We start from the raw sequence: 15072 nt of genomic DNA on the forward strand, positions 1-15072 counted from the left end.
GCTTGTTTATCAGCAATCACAAAATTTAAAGGTAACACAATAACATACAGGATCCTGACTCTCTGTGTATTTTCCATCTTTCCATGGATTTTTTTCTTTTATATTACTTTACTCTTATTTCAAAGGACTTTTTATTATTTTTAAACTATTGTTTTATGACTATCTATACCCTCTCTCCTTTCTTTCTCAAGCCTATGTATATTTTTAGACACATTGTAACCTATTTAGACGTTTCTTCTGTCTGGATCCTTCTTTATTGTGTATCTGTAATCTTTTCTGTCTGCATGAGCAAAACTTAAACCACTGTGCAGCTTAGCTCATGGTGTGCTGGCAGCTGGCAGCTGGCTTCTCCTCCCTCAGTTCCCTGTGAGCCTAGCCTCACGGTGGAGATACTGATGGGAGTCATGTTTACCACCCCAACTCTGGAAGGTTTTTGAGTCCAAGCTGCCACTGAGCAGCGCACTGCCCACTATTCATAAACCCCATTTAAGTACTTAATAGCAGGGCCTCTTAAAAGAGCGGTGCCTCTGTTTGCTGTTTCCACCAAGCCTACCTGAGAGGAGGTGGTCACCAGGAAGCCATGTTTGACTCTGCATTTTGAATGTTTTCAAAAAAACTTTCTCAGGCTTTATGTGGATGTACATGGCCCCAGATGTTGGGCACCATTTGTAGGTGAAAATTTTTGTCCTGCCATTTAGGTCCATCCCACCAGCCAGCTCCCAAATAACCACACAGAGACTTATTATTAATTATAAATGCTCGGCTGATAGCTTAGGCTTGTAACAAGCTCTTACATCTTAAATTAATCCATATTTCTTATCTACACTTCACCACATGGCATGGCGTGTTCATTTTGCTTCTTCCTCCTGCTCCCTCCCCATCTCCTGGTGACTCTGCCCTTCTTCTTTCCAGCATTCTCTCAGTCTGCCTGTCTTATCTAACCTCCTCCTGCCTAGCTATTGGCTAGTTAGCCCTTTATTAAACCAATGAGAGCAATACATATTCATAGTATACAAAAGGATTATTCCACAGCACACCAAAAAAGATCTCACATGAGAAAACACATGGAAAGCAAATGTGAGTTGAGATAAGACTTCCTTTGAGACCTGAAGACTCCAAACTTAGCTGAGAAAGACATTGTTCTTTATGTTCATAAATTCATTGACTAATATTTGGGCTCCTACATTATATCAGGCAACATACTGAGATCTGGGGTACTGTGGGAAGCAGGGTGGACAGAGTGTCTCTTAGGGAGTTTATTTGCTTGTAGAGAACAGATTGGTGTATATGACTCATATCTGCTGTTACTGCATAGCAGAAGCATAGGAATATGGTCCAGGAAGTCCTAATTCAGTGAGATGTATGGGAATGGACTCATGGGCTTTGGCTATGACTTCATGTTTCTGCCCTGCTCTGAATTAATTATCTAACAGATTTATTAGTTGTAGGGGTCTGAACATTTTTATGACTATTACTTTTCTAACCAGAAATATTAATTTATAAATACCACCCCCAATGAATATAGGTATCAAAATAATATCATCTTAAAATGTAGGCATTGGCCGGGCAGTGGTGGTGCACACCTTTAATCCCAGCACTTGGGAGGCAGGTGGTGCACACCTTTAATCCCAGCACTTGGGAGGCAGAGGCAGGAGGATCTCTGTGAGTTCGAGGCCAGCCTGGTCTACAAAGCGAGTTCCAGGAAAGGCACAAAGCTACACAGAGAAACCCTGTCTTAATAACTAGTCAAGTTGGATGTTGTGATGGCTATTCAGTCAAGCTGTCAACTTGACTACATCTGCAACTAAAACCCAAAAATTGAGGGGCACACCTGTGAGGGAGTTTTGCTTAATTTGAAGTGGGAAGAACCACTTCTAACCCAGTTCTTGGATCTTTGAAGTGGGAAGATACACCGTTAATCTAGATCTTTTAAGGTGAGGTAAGAAGACCCATCTCCAGTCTGGGTCATGTCTTTTGTTGGAAGTCTATATAAAGGACACGGAAGAAGGAAGCATTTCTCTTTGCCTGCTTGCTCTTGCCTCACTAGCAAGTCCATTCCTTCACTAGCATTAGAGCCTACTTCTTCAGGGTTCCAGTGTATTCTGAAGACCAGCTGAGACATCCAGCCTCCTGAACCAAACAACTACTGGATTCTTGGGCCTTCCATTTGTAGGCAGCCATTGTTGGATTGGATGGACCACAGCCTGTAAATCATTCTAATAAATCCCACATAGATGTGAATATATATATACATATATATATATATATTCATTTTATAAGTTATGTTACTCTAGAGAATCCTGTCTAATACAAATGTTTTTCATACGTTTATTGCTTGTTCATTTGTGAATTATTTTGTTTGTTAGTAGTTTGTTCAGTTATTAGCTAATGTATTATTCATGGAATTCTTGTTGACTTGTGTGAATTCTTGAGATAACAGTATTAATTTTTTCTAGTGTATGTCTTATAAATGTATCTTCAAATATGTTGCTTGTCTTTAATTTTGGTATTGTATTACCTATGAACTTTTTTTCCACCAAGTTTTATGTAAGTCAAGTACTTTTTAGTCATTTATCTACGGTAAGACAAATCAAGATTTCATTGTTTTGATAAGCATTTAATTCTATTTTCTCCTGGACTTCACAGTTTTAGATGTGCTTAATACTCAAATCAAATAGAATTAGTTATAATGCATAGTGTATAAGGCCACCCTGAATTCTCTCTTTCCTACCCAAATTGCCAATCAATTATTCTTCTTCTATATATTGGAAAAAGAACTTTATCATTTTATATAGAGATATCTTTATTATGTACTAAAATTCTCGTGAAAAATGATATTTCTGAGCTTCCTGTTATATTGCTGAAGTCTGTCTCTCCTGACACTAAGACTTCAATGCTGTATTTTTATTGTTTTATAGATTTTACTCTTGGTGAATCTTATTCATCCTCCTTGCTAGGAGGCTTTACTCATTTCCTGTTATGGTCTGCATGTGGAATGTCCCCACAGGCTAATGTGTTGAGCACTTGGCCCTCAACCAGGACTGCTATTTAAAGGTGTTCTGGAAACTCTTTCAAAATTAACTTTTAAATCAAGCATGGTGGCACATGCCTTTAATCCCTGCAGGTGGATCTCTGTGATTTCAAGGCCAGGCTGGTCTACATAGGGAGGCCCTGGCTAGCCAGGGCTACATCGTGAAATCCTGTCTCCAAAAACAAATAAAATCCTAAAACTTATATGTTTTTTAATTAACAATTTCATACATGTATGGAGTGCATTCTGGTTACTTTACCCACCCCAACCTTCCTCCCTATTGTATCCTGCTGCAGTTCGTTTCTGGAATCTTTTGGAGGACAAGCTGGAAAAAGCTGGACCCTTATGACATGACTTGGAAGGGTTTACCCCCAGTCTTTTCCTTGCTCTCTTCTTCCTTGCTGCCACTGCATGAAGACTCTCCTCTGCTCTGCTCTCCCACCACCTTAATTCTCTACCCATGTGATTAACCAGGGACTGAGTCCTTCGAAACTGTGAGCAAAATAACCGCTTCCTGCTCAAACCGTTTTCAGGTATTTTGGTGAGAACTACACAAAAGCGACACGTGTTATTTCTGTCTGCCTGAAATTTTCCTTCCCCTTCTTTCTCCCATCATGCACTTAGAAATTTGCAGGAGCAGGGAGGGTTCCACCAGTATCCTCCTGTCAGTGATGTAAGCTGTAGGAAACAGATGCCTCTATGATATTTCAGTTCCCAGTCTAAGAACTTAGGCACATGGCATGGCATTCGGAAAATACAAAGACACACACTGGAAGTCGGTCTCTCTTCCCCACGACTTTCATCAGTTTTACTCCTCAGTTTGCTGTGTATTATCCCCAACCTAGTTTGTGCATTTTCAAATATTTCCTTCCCCGTGTTCATATCATTCTCAACCTCTGTGGAAACTGCTTTTTTCACTTACTAATATTTGATATACCCCCCTTTCAAAACATACTGCTTTATTCTTTTTTTAATGGCTGCATATAATTTAAGATGAATATAACAGTTTCTTAAGTGGTCTCTTACTGATGAACTGCTGAGATGTTTTTAGTGATTTTTTTTAGAGAGAATTTGATAACTATATCCATGTGCATACATTTTGTGTATGTTCTGGTTTGGTTTCTATTGCTGTGATAAAACAGAGCAGAGGAGAGTCTTCATGCAGTGGCAGCAAGGAAGCAGAGAACAAGAAAAAGACTGGGGGTAAACCCTTCCAAGTCATGTCATAAGGGTCCAGCTTCCTCCAGCTTGTCCTCCAAAAGATTCCAGAAACAGACTTCAGCAGGGTGCTATAGGGAAGAAGGTTGGGGTGGGTATAGTAACCAGAATGCACTCCATACATGTATGAAATTGTTAATTAAAAAACATATAAGTTTTAGGATTTTATTTTGTTTTTGTTGACAGGATTGCTGTGGTAAAAGCAACCTGGGGAGAGAAAGGGCTTATTTAACTTACAGGTTATAGTGCATCACGGAGGGAAGCCAAGGCAGGAACCTGGATGTATACGAATTTCTAAGTGGTCTTATTAAATAAAGAACATGGAGCCAAATATAGGGGTGAAAGCCTTAGAGATCAGGGAAACAGTGAGAGCCACCAACTGCCTCACCTCATCAGCTCTGTAGCTTCCAAAATGCCACAACCAGGCTTTTATTGCCTTGCTGTTCTGCCCTCTCATTGGCTCTTAGCCCAGCTACCTCACTTCCTTGTTACTGCCTGTCTGTACAGACCTCCAGGTCTCTATGGTTGGTACTGGGATTAAAGTGTCACTACACTTGGCTCTGTTCTGCAGTGTGACCTTGAACACACCAAGACCTTGCCTGCCAAGTGATCAGATTAAGGGTGTGTGCTACCACTGCCTGACTTTTGTGTTTACTTAAAACGGCTTGCTATTTCCTCTGCTCTCCAGGCAAACTTTATTTATTAACATACAAATAAAATATCACCACACCTGGAGGCAGGAACTGAAGCAGAGACCACAGAGTGAAAGACCCCCAGCCTCCCCGCCTAACATAGCTTAGCTCAGCTGTTTTTGAATAAAGCCTGAGAGGTACTGAGGAGTTCAGTTAAAGGTCAGAAGAATACCCTGTACCCTAGACAAGAGCTAGGCGTGGCGAGCTCGGGGAGAAACCACGAGCTGACCTGGGTTTGAACCTGGCCTCATTCGAATCATCCAATCAGAACTGGCCTCATTTGCATCATCCAATCAAAACCCTGTAACCAGGCTTCTTGCCCGAGCTTCGGCTGCCCGACCCTATAAAAACCCTCTGCTCCAGCCCGCGTGCGCGCGCCAGTCCCTTGAGCTTCTTGAGAGACTGTGTCGCCCCGGGTACCCGTGTTCCTGAATAAAGCCTCTTGCTGTTTGCATCTGATTCGTGGTTTCGGTGTGTTCCTTGGGCGAGGGTCTCTCCTGAGGGAAGACTGCCTTTAGGGGGTCTTTCATTTGGGGGCTCGTCCGGGATTTGAGACCCCCTGCCTCGGGACCACCGACCCACTGTCAGGAGGTAAGTTGGCCGGCCACTGTCTGTCTTGTCCCAGTCTGTCTACTTGTCTTCTGTTTTCGTCGGGCGCCCTAATTCAGGTCTGAGTCGGTGGGGGCTGAAGGAGCTGACGAGCTCGGACTTCGCCCACCGAAACCCTGGAAGACGTTCCACGGGTCACGGAAGTCCCCTGGAAGACGTTCCACGGGTCACAGAAGTCCCCTCTGGGGCACGGTTTTTCGGGGCCTCTCCCATATCAGAAGGATATGTGGTATTGGCAGGGGATGGAGATCGCGGTTCCTCCACATCCCCGTCTGAGTTTCTGCTTTCGGTTTTACGCCGAAGCCGCGCAGCGCAAATTTCTGTCGTCTGTCTTGTCTTTTTGTTTATCGTTACTTGTCTAACACTTCTTTATCTAGAGACCACCATGGGGCAGACCATCACCACCCCACCGAGCCTAACCACGGACCACTGGTCTGATGTTAAGGCCCGAGGAAACAATGAAGGTGTCATTGTCAAAAAAAAAAAAAATGGATCACCCTCTGCGAGGCCGAATGGGTCATGATGAATATTGTCTGGCCGCGAGAAGGATCCTTTAACCTCTCTCTTATTTTACAGGTGGAGGGCAAGGTGTCTGCCCCTAATCCTTATGGACACCCCGACCAGATCCCATACATCGCCATCTGGAGATCTCTGGTCGAAAATCCATTTCCATGGGTCAAGCCTTTCCTTCCACAGCCCCCTCCAGTCCCTGGGCCCTCTGCACCCCTCAACCTGGACTCTTCCCTTTGCCCTGTGCTCCCTCACAAGGAGACTCCCAAGCCCCCTGTCCTCCCCCCGGACCCTAACTCCCCTCTCATAGATCTCCTGGTGGAGGAGCCCCCTCCTTATCAGGCTGGACCCGCTCGGCGTCCCGGCGGAGCGGCGGCGGCTCCCGCCGCCGTGCAGGAGGCAGCGGTGGCGGCCGCATTAGCGGCCGCGATCCGGCCGTTGGCAGATGTTAAGGTTTCCTCAACCAGCAGGACCTCAGATGAAGACAAGGAAGATGAGATGTCGTCCCCCATTGCCGGCTGCCTCCGCGGCCGCCGGGAGGGACCCCCTACTGAGTCCCAAGCTTTCCCACTCAGAGGAGGGCCGAACCAACAACTCCCGAATCGATGCGGCTTTTCCCTTGACTCGCCCTAACTGGGATTTCAATACGCCTGAAGGTAGGGAGCATCTACGTCTCTATCGCCAGTTGCTCTTAGCGGGTCTCCGAGCGGCCGCTAGAAGGCCTACCAATTTGGCTCAGGTAAGGAATATGATACAGGGAAAGGAAGAGACACCCGCTGCATTTCTAGAAAGATTAAAGGAAGCTTATAGGATGTATACTCCGTATGATCCGGAAGATCCAGGTCAGGCTCCAGGTATTATCCTATCATTTATCTATCAGTCTAGTTCAGACATCAGAGCCAAATTGCAGCGGTTGGAGGGTTTACAGGCGTTAGGGTTGCCAGACCTAGTGAAGGAAGCAGAGAAAATATTCAATAAGAGAGAAACTCCTGAAGAGCGTGAGGAAAAGAGATGGCAGAAACAAGAGGAAAGGGATAGGAAACAGCATAGGGAGATAAAGAAAGTTCTGGCCGCCGTTGTATCTCAGGGACAGCGGAGAGAGGGAGACAGGTCGGGAGAACGAAGGAGGCCACCCCTAGATAAAGATCAATGTGCTTACTGCAAGGAGAAGGGACACTGGGCCCGAGAATGCCCCAAGAAGCCACAAGGACCCCGCCGGCCCAAGCCCAAGACCGTGGACCTCCTTAGTCTGGAGGACTAGGGGGGTCGAGGCCAGGAGCCCCCCCCTGAGCCTAGGATAACCCTCAAGATCGGGGGGCAGCCCGTGACCTTCCTGGTTGATACTGGTGCCGAACATTCAGTCCTAACTCATGCCGGAGTGCCTCTTAGCCGGCATTCTGCACTGGTGCAGGGGGCAACTGGAAACAAGAGATATTATTGGACTATCGAGAGAAAAGTCCAACTGGCTTCAGGGCAAGTAACTCACTCCTTTCTGCACATACCTGAATGCCCCCATCCGCTGTTAGGACGGGACCTACTGACCAAATTAAAAGCGCAAATCTATTTTGATGAGAAGGGACCGAGGGTCACGGGTCCTAAAGGAGACCCTCTACAAATCCTTGTCCTCAATTTAGAGGAAGAATACCGTTTGTTTGAGTCAGAACCCCCGGAGAAATCACCTGAGGAGCTACAGAACTGGTTGAGAGAGTTTCCTCGCGCCTGGGCAGAGACTGGGGGCCTGGGGTTGGCACGCGATCAGCCACCGCTGATGATCTCATTAAAGGCCTCCGCGACTCCCGTTTCAATCAGACAATACCCAATGTCACGGGAAGCTCATGAGGGAATCAAACCCCATATGCCCTATAGCCCAGAAGACCATGAGCTAGCAAAGAAAATGGGGGCGGGCTGGGAACAACGGAGGCAAGCCTATATATTAGGGGATCGGGTGGTCATGCCAACCTCCCATACCCGATATATGCTGAGGTTCCTTCATGCGCTGACCCAATTGAGCAAGAATAAAATGAAGACCCTACTGGACAATGAAAATACTGGGACTGTGCTATTAAACCAGGACCGGGTGCTTCAGCAGGTATCTTCCACCTGCCCAGCCTGTGCTCAGGTCAATGCAGGAAAGATGCATCTAAACAAAGGGGCTCGTCAACGAGGGCATCGCCCAGGTGTACATTGGGAAATAGACTTTACAGAAATAAAACCCGGACTCTACGGGTACCGGTACCTCCTGGTCTTCGTGGACACCTTTTCAGGATGGATTGAGGCATTTCCAACCAAGAATGAAACGGCTAACGTGGTAACAAAGAAACTGTTGGAAGAGATCTTCCCCAGGTATGGGATGCCTCATATATTGGGGTCGGACAACGGGCCTGCCTTCGTCTCTCTGGTAAGTCAGAAAATGGCCAAATTATTGGGGGTTAATTGGAAACTCCATTGCGCATACCGCCCCTAGAGTTCAGGACAGGTAGAGCGAACTAATAGGACAATTAAGGAGACTTTAACCAAATTAACGCTTGCAACTGGCACTAGAGATTGGGTGCTCCTACTTCCCTTGGCTCTTTACCGAGCCCGGAATACTCCTGGGCCGCACGGCCTAACCCCTTTTGAAATTCTATATGGGGCCCCACCTCCAGTCATGAAATTTCCCCATCCTGATATCTCATCTTTTGCCACCAGCCCCACTTTAGAGGCACATCTACAGGCCCTCCAGCTGGTGCAGAAGGAGATCTGGAAACCCTTGGTTAAAGCCTACCGAGAGCAGCTGGACAAGCCGGTGGTCCCCCACCCTTTCCAGATTGGGGACTCCGTTTGGGTCCGGCGCCACCAGACTAAGAATCTAGAGTCACGGTGGAAGGGGCCCTACACTGTCTTGCTGACCACCCCCACTGCACTCAAGGTCGATTGCTGCATGGATCCACGCCTCTCATGTGAAGGCTGCCGGGGAGACCGACCCAGCAGGAAAATAAGGTCATCTCACAAACTGGGGAAACGGTCTGGCAGATGCCTTAAACTCCTCCAGGATGCCGTCGCCCTCAAGCAAGATGTAGATTCGCCCAGTCGGACTTTTATGTCTGTCCGGGGGGATGGGAGGGGCTGGGCCCTCGCCAAGAAATGCGGGGGGGGGGGGGGGGGAAGGAGATTTCTTCTGCGCCCAATGGGGCTGCGAGACCACTGGCGCAGCATACTGGAGTCCTAGCTCCAGCTGGGACCTGATCCAGACCAATAGAGGTTTCAGGAAGGCTGTTGGCTATGTCTGGTTTCCCAACCTCCCTACTACGAGGGGATAGCAACCCAGGGTAATTATACTAACACTCACAGTCCCCCTCCGAGCCAATGTCTAGGGACAGCCCAACATAAGCTCACAATCTCAGAGGTGTCAGGACAAGGACTATATCTAGGGAGCGTCCCCCGCACCCACCAACACCTGTGTAACCGCACCCTATCCATAAGCGCTGTCTCTGGTTATGTCACCGGCCCTAATGGTACCTATTGGGCATGTAATACTGGGCTCACCCCCTGCGTTTCAGCCTCAGCCCTCAATGCTACCTCTGATTTTTGTATGCTCATCGAGTCGTATTACTCCTCCTGACGTTTGGGCCCTGTATCCTAAGTAGACTTGTCCAATTTATCAGGGAACGCTTCTCTATTGTTCAGACTTTGGTATTAACCCAGCAATACCAAAGGCTCAACCAGATGGAACTCGAGTCACGTCACCAATCTTCCCCATGAATGGAGGATTCCATTCCCGAGATAAGAAAATGGGGGAATGAAAGACCCCCAGCCTCCCCGCCTAACATAGCTTAGCTCAGCTGTTTTTGAATAAAGCCTGAGAGGTACTGAGGAGTTCAGTTAAAGGTCAGAAGAACACCCTGTACCCTAGACAAGAGCTAGGCGTGGCGAGCTTGGGAAGAAACCACGAGCTGACCTGGGTTTGAACCTGGCCTCATTCGAATCATCCAATCAGAACTGGCCTCATTTGCATCATCCAATCAAAACCCTGTAACCAGGCTTCTTGCCCGAGCTTCGGCTGCCCGACCCTATAAAAACCCTCTGCTCCAGCCCGCGTGCGCGCGCCAGTCCCTTGAGCTTCTTGAGAGACTGTGTCGCCCCGGGTACCCGTGTTCCTGAATAAAGCCTCTTGCTGTTTGCATCTGATTCGTGGTTTCGGTGTGTTCCTTGGGCGAGGGTCTCTCCTGAGGGAAGACTGCCTTTAGGGGGTCTTTCAAGAGGAACACTGCTTAGTGGCTTGCTTTCCTTTGGTTTTCTCAGATACTTCTCTCTCTTTATATTTATTATATTTTATTCTTATTCTTCTCTCATGCATTATATCCTGACCACAGTTTCCCCTCTCCCCTCCCCCACTTCTCTCCCTCACCTCCCCTTTCCCCTAGATCCACCTTTCCATCTCCCCTCAGAAAGACAGGCCTCCCAGAGACATCAACCAAACACGGCATAACAAGCAACGATAAGACCAGGCACATGCCATCACATCAAGGCTGGGTGAGGCAACCCAGTAGGAGGAAAAGGATTCCACAAGGAGGCAAAAGAATCAGAGACAGGCCGCAGGCCCACTGGCAGGAATTCCATAAGAACACCAAAACTACTCAGCCATAACCTTGTATATAAAGAGGACCTAGGTCAGACTCCTACCGGCTCAATGATGGTCTCTGAGAGCCCTGATGAGTCCTGGTCGGTTGATTTTTGTGGACTTTGTTCTCATGGTGTCCCTGACCCCTCTGGTTTTTCCAGTCCTTTCTCTCCTCCTCCATAGGACTCCCTGAGCTCAACGTAATGTTTGACTGTGGGACTCTGCATCTGCTCCCATCAGTTACTGGATGGAGTCTCTCTGGTCTCTTTGATGATGATTCTGCGAGGCTCTGGTCCCAGAATACTCTGCAGGCAGGACAAACTGTAGGTCAAAGGTTTTGTGGCTGGGTTGGTGTCCCAGTCCCTCCTCTTAAGGCCTTGTTTGGTTACAGAGGATAGTTGGTTCAGGATCCATGTCCCCCATCACTAGGAGTTTTTGCTAGGGTTACTCTTGTAGGTTCTATGGACTTTCCATTGTACTAGGTTTTCATCTTGCTCCTGGGCATGCCCTCCAATTCCAGTCATTTCTCCCAGTATTTTCCCCCTCCCCCCACCTGATCCCTCCAGTTCCCAACCCCATCCACCCTCAGTCCACCTTGGAAATTATTCTATTTTCCCAAGCCAGGGAGATCATTGTATCCTGCCTTGAGCCCTCCTTGTTACTGAGTTACTTGTTACATGACTATATCTCATTTTACAGCTAATATCTACCCTATTAGTGAGTACAGACCATGTTTGTTTTTCAGGGTCTGGATTATCTCACTCAGGATGATTTTTTTCTAGTTCTATCCATTTGCCTACAAATTTCATGATGTCATTGCTTTTAACAGCTGAGTAATACTGCATTGTGCAAATGTACCACTTTTTCCTTTATCCATTCTTCAGTTGAGGGACATCTAGGTTGTTTCCAGTTTCTGGGACATCTAGGTTGTTTCCAGTTTCTGGCTATTATGAATAAAGCTGCTATGAACGTAGTTAAGCAAGTGTCCCTGTGATAGGATGAAATGTCCTTTGGGTATATGCCCAGAGTGGTATATCTGGGTCTTAAGGTAGATGGAGTCCCAATTTTCATAAAACTGCCATATTGATTTCCAAAGTGGCTGTACAAGTTTGCATTCTCACCAGCAGAGGATGAGTGTTCCCCTTGCTCCACATCCTTGCCAGAATGAGCTGTCACTTTTTTTTTAATCTTAGCCATTTTGATCAAGATGGAATGCCAAAGTAGTTTTGATTTGCATTTCCCTGATGGCTAAGGCTGTTAAACATTTAAATTTTTCTCCACCTTTTTGCTATTCCTCCATTGAGAATTCTCTGTATCCCATTTTTTAATTGGATTATTTGGTTTGTTGATGTCTAATTTCAAACTAGCCCTCTGTCAGATGTGGAGTTGGCAAAACCCTTTTTCCATTCTGTGGGCTGCCATTTTGTCCTATTGAGGGTGTCCTTTGCCTTACAGGGAATTTTCAGTTTCATGAGGTTTATTCATTATCGGTCTTAGTGTCCGCACTATTGGTGTTCTGTTCAGGAAGTTATCTCCTGTGACAAGGAGTTCAAGGCTATTCCCCACTTTCTCTTCTATCAGGTTCAGTGTATCCGATATGTTGAGATCTTTGATCCTCTTGGACTTGAGTTTTGTTCAGGGTGATAGATATGGATCTATTTGCATTCTACATAGTGACATCCAGATATACCAGCACTATTTGTTGAAGATGCTTTCTTTGTTTCCATTGTATATTTCTGGATTCTTTATAAAAAATCAGTTGTCCATAGGTATGTGGATTTACTTCTGGGTCTTTATTTCAAATCCATTTATCAACATGACTGTTTTTATATCAATACCTTGTGGTTTTTATTACTACAACTCTGTAGTACAGCTTGAAATCAGGAACGGTATGTGGTGATACATTGTGTACACTAATAAAATTTGCCTGAAGATCAGAGGATAGAACAAGCCACTAGACTAAACAAGGAGGCCAGGCAATGGTGCTATATCCTAGCACTCGGGAGGCAGAGATCTGTCTGGATCTCTATGAGTCCAAAGCCACCTGGATTACATGAGATTGATTTAGTCTAGGAGAGAAACAGGCAGTGATTCATATTAACCAACATTTTTAACAATAAGACAGAAATGATCAAATAATATTTATAATTGACATTATGTAAATCCCACCAACATTAATTATGCTCTCATTTAATTGTTGCATTTTTAGACCATCAATCATATTATCAAACAGTGACCAAACTCCCTTCATCGTAATAATGTTTCCCATTTTTTAATGTGGGGAAAAAACTTTCTTTTAACTAATTTTTGCTGAAGTCAGTCTTTGTAAGAAATCAGTGAAGGTTTCTTTTGTACCCTGTATAACTTTTGTAAATGACTCGATTTCTTTCCTACTTCTTCAGTTCTGTCCCAAGCACTCAAGGCTGCCATGCAGCATAAAGCCAGGGTGTGGTCATTGTATAAAGATTGTCTTTGTACATCAGCAATGGTGATACTCCCAGAAGTTCTTGTATTGTTTCAGCTATCCTGGGTTTTTTGTTTTTCATAGGAAGTTGAGTATTGTTCTTTCAAGGTCTGTAAAGAATTGTGTTGGAATTTTGTTGGGGATTGCGTTGAATCTGTAGATTGCTTTTGGTAGGATGGTCATTTTTACTATGTTAATCCTACTGATCCATGAGCATGGGAGATCTTTCCATCTTCTGATATCTTCTTCAATTTCTTTCTTCAAAGACTTGAAATTTATAGCATACAGGTCTTTCACTTGCTTGGTTAGAGTTACTCAAAGATATTTCATATTATTTATGGCTATTGTGAAGGGTGTTGTTTCACTGATTTCTTTCTCAGATCATTTGTCATTTGTTTATAGGGGGACTACTGATCTTTTTTGAAAATTAATCTTGTATCCAGTCACTTTGCTAAAGGTGTTTATCAGCTGTAGGAGTTCCTTGGTAGAATTTTTGGGGTCAAGTATGTATATTATCTTATCATCTGAAAAAGCAATATTTTGACTTCTTCCTTTCCATTTTGCATCCCCATGATCTCCTTTAGTTGTCTTATTGCTCTAGCTAGAACTTCAAGTACTATATTGAATAGATATGGAGAGAGTGGACAGCCTTGTCTTGTTCCTGATTTTACTGGAATCACTTTGTGTTTCTTTCCATTTAGTTTGATGTTGGCAATCAGTTTGCTCTATATTGCCTTTATTATGTTTAGGTATGTTCTTTGTATCCCAGATTGCTCCAAGACTTTTATCATGAAGGGATGTTTGATTTTGTCAAAGGCTTTTTCAGCATCTAGTGAGATGATCATGTGGGTTTTTTCTTTCAGTTTGTTTATATGGTAGATTACAGTGACAGATTTTTGTATGCTGAACCATTCCTGCATCTCTGGGATGAAGTTTACTTGATTATGGTGGATGATCTTTGATGTCTTCTTAGATTCGGTTTGTGAGTATTTTATTGAGTATTTTTGCATCAATGTTCATGAGGGAAATTGACAACTTGCTAAGACCACTGACAACTACTACCCGCTTCCCCGGTGAAGTCTGCATGGCACTTTCCCAGAACCACAAAATCTACCCAGTAGGAAAGAAGACTCTAGCTCAGTCCCAGCTTGATTTCTCCATGTCCTGCAACCAAAGTGTCTTCAGCAATAGGGTCTTATCATTTAGTTCTGGGGGAGCAACAAGAGCAATTGCAATAGCCTGCATTGTTTTGGGGGTCTCTGTGTCCTCAGTGATCAACAACTTATAAGGAAGTTTTGTTGTTGTTGTTGTTTTGGTTTTTTGAGACAGGATTTCTCTGTGTAGCTTTGGAGCCTGTCCTGGAACTCACTCTGTAGCCCAGGCTGGCCTCGAACTCACAGAGATCATCTGCCTCTGCCTCCCAAGTGCTAGGATTAAGGGCGTGCACCACCGCCGCCCAGCATAAGGAAGTTTTTGTTTAATAAAATCTATGGCTTCTGGGAGCAACATTATCTATTCATGCAGGATACCTCCCTTCACATTTATTTATTTATTTGAGACAGTGTCTTTCTGTGTAGTCCTAGCTGTCCTGGAACTTGCTGTGTAGACCAGGCTGGCCTCAAACTCACAGAGATCCTCCTGCCTCTGTCTCCTGAGTGCTAGGATTAAAGGTGTTCACCACCACACTTGACCAAACATTTTTAAAATTAATGTTTTAATTACATTACAGAATAGAAGGTCTGTGTATGGCTTTTTCATATATGCTTAGCTTTGGTAAACTCACCACTGTCTCTAGAGGTGGTGAAACCTTGGAGAATAGAGCAGATAAATGAGGTGGACTAAAGTCTCATGCAATAGTCAACTTTATTCAGAGCCTCAGACACTTCCTCTGGGGGTTAAGAAAGATCACATCAGTAAAGTTCTCATGAGTTCAAACTGTATACAATCA

The sequence above is a fragment of the Peromyscus eremicus genome, chromosome 14 (genome assembly GCF_949786415.1).
Source record: "Peromyscus eremicus chromosome 14, PerEre_H2_v1, whole genome shotgun sequence".
Taxonomy (NCBI): domain Eukaryota; kingdom Metazoa; phylum Chordata; class Mammalia; order Rodentia; family Cricetidae; genus Peromyscus; species Peromyscus eremicus.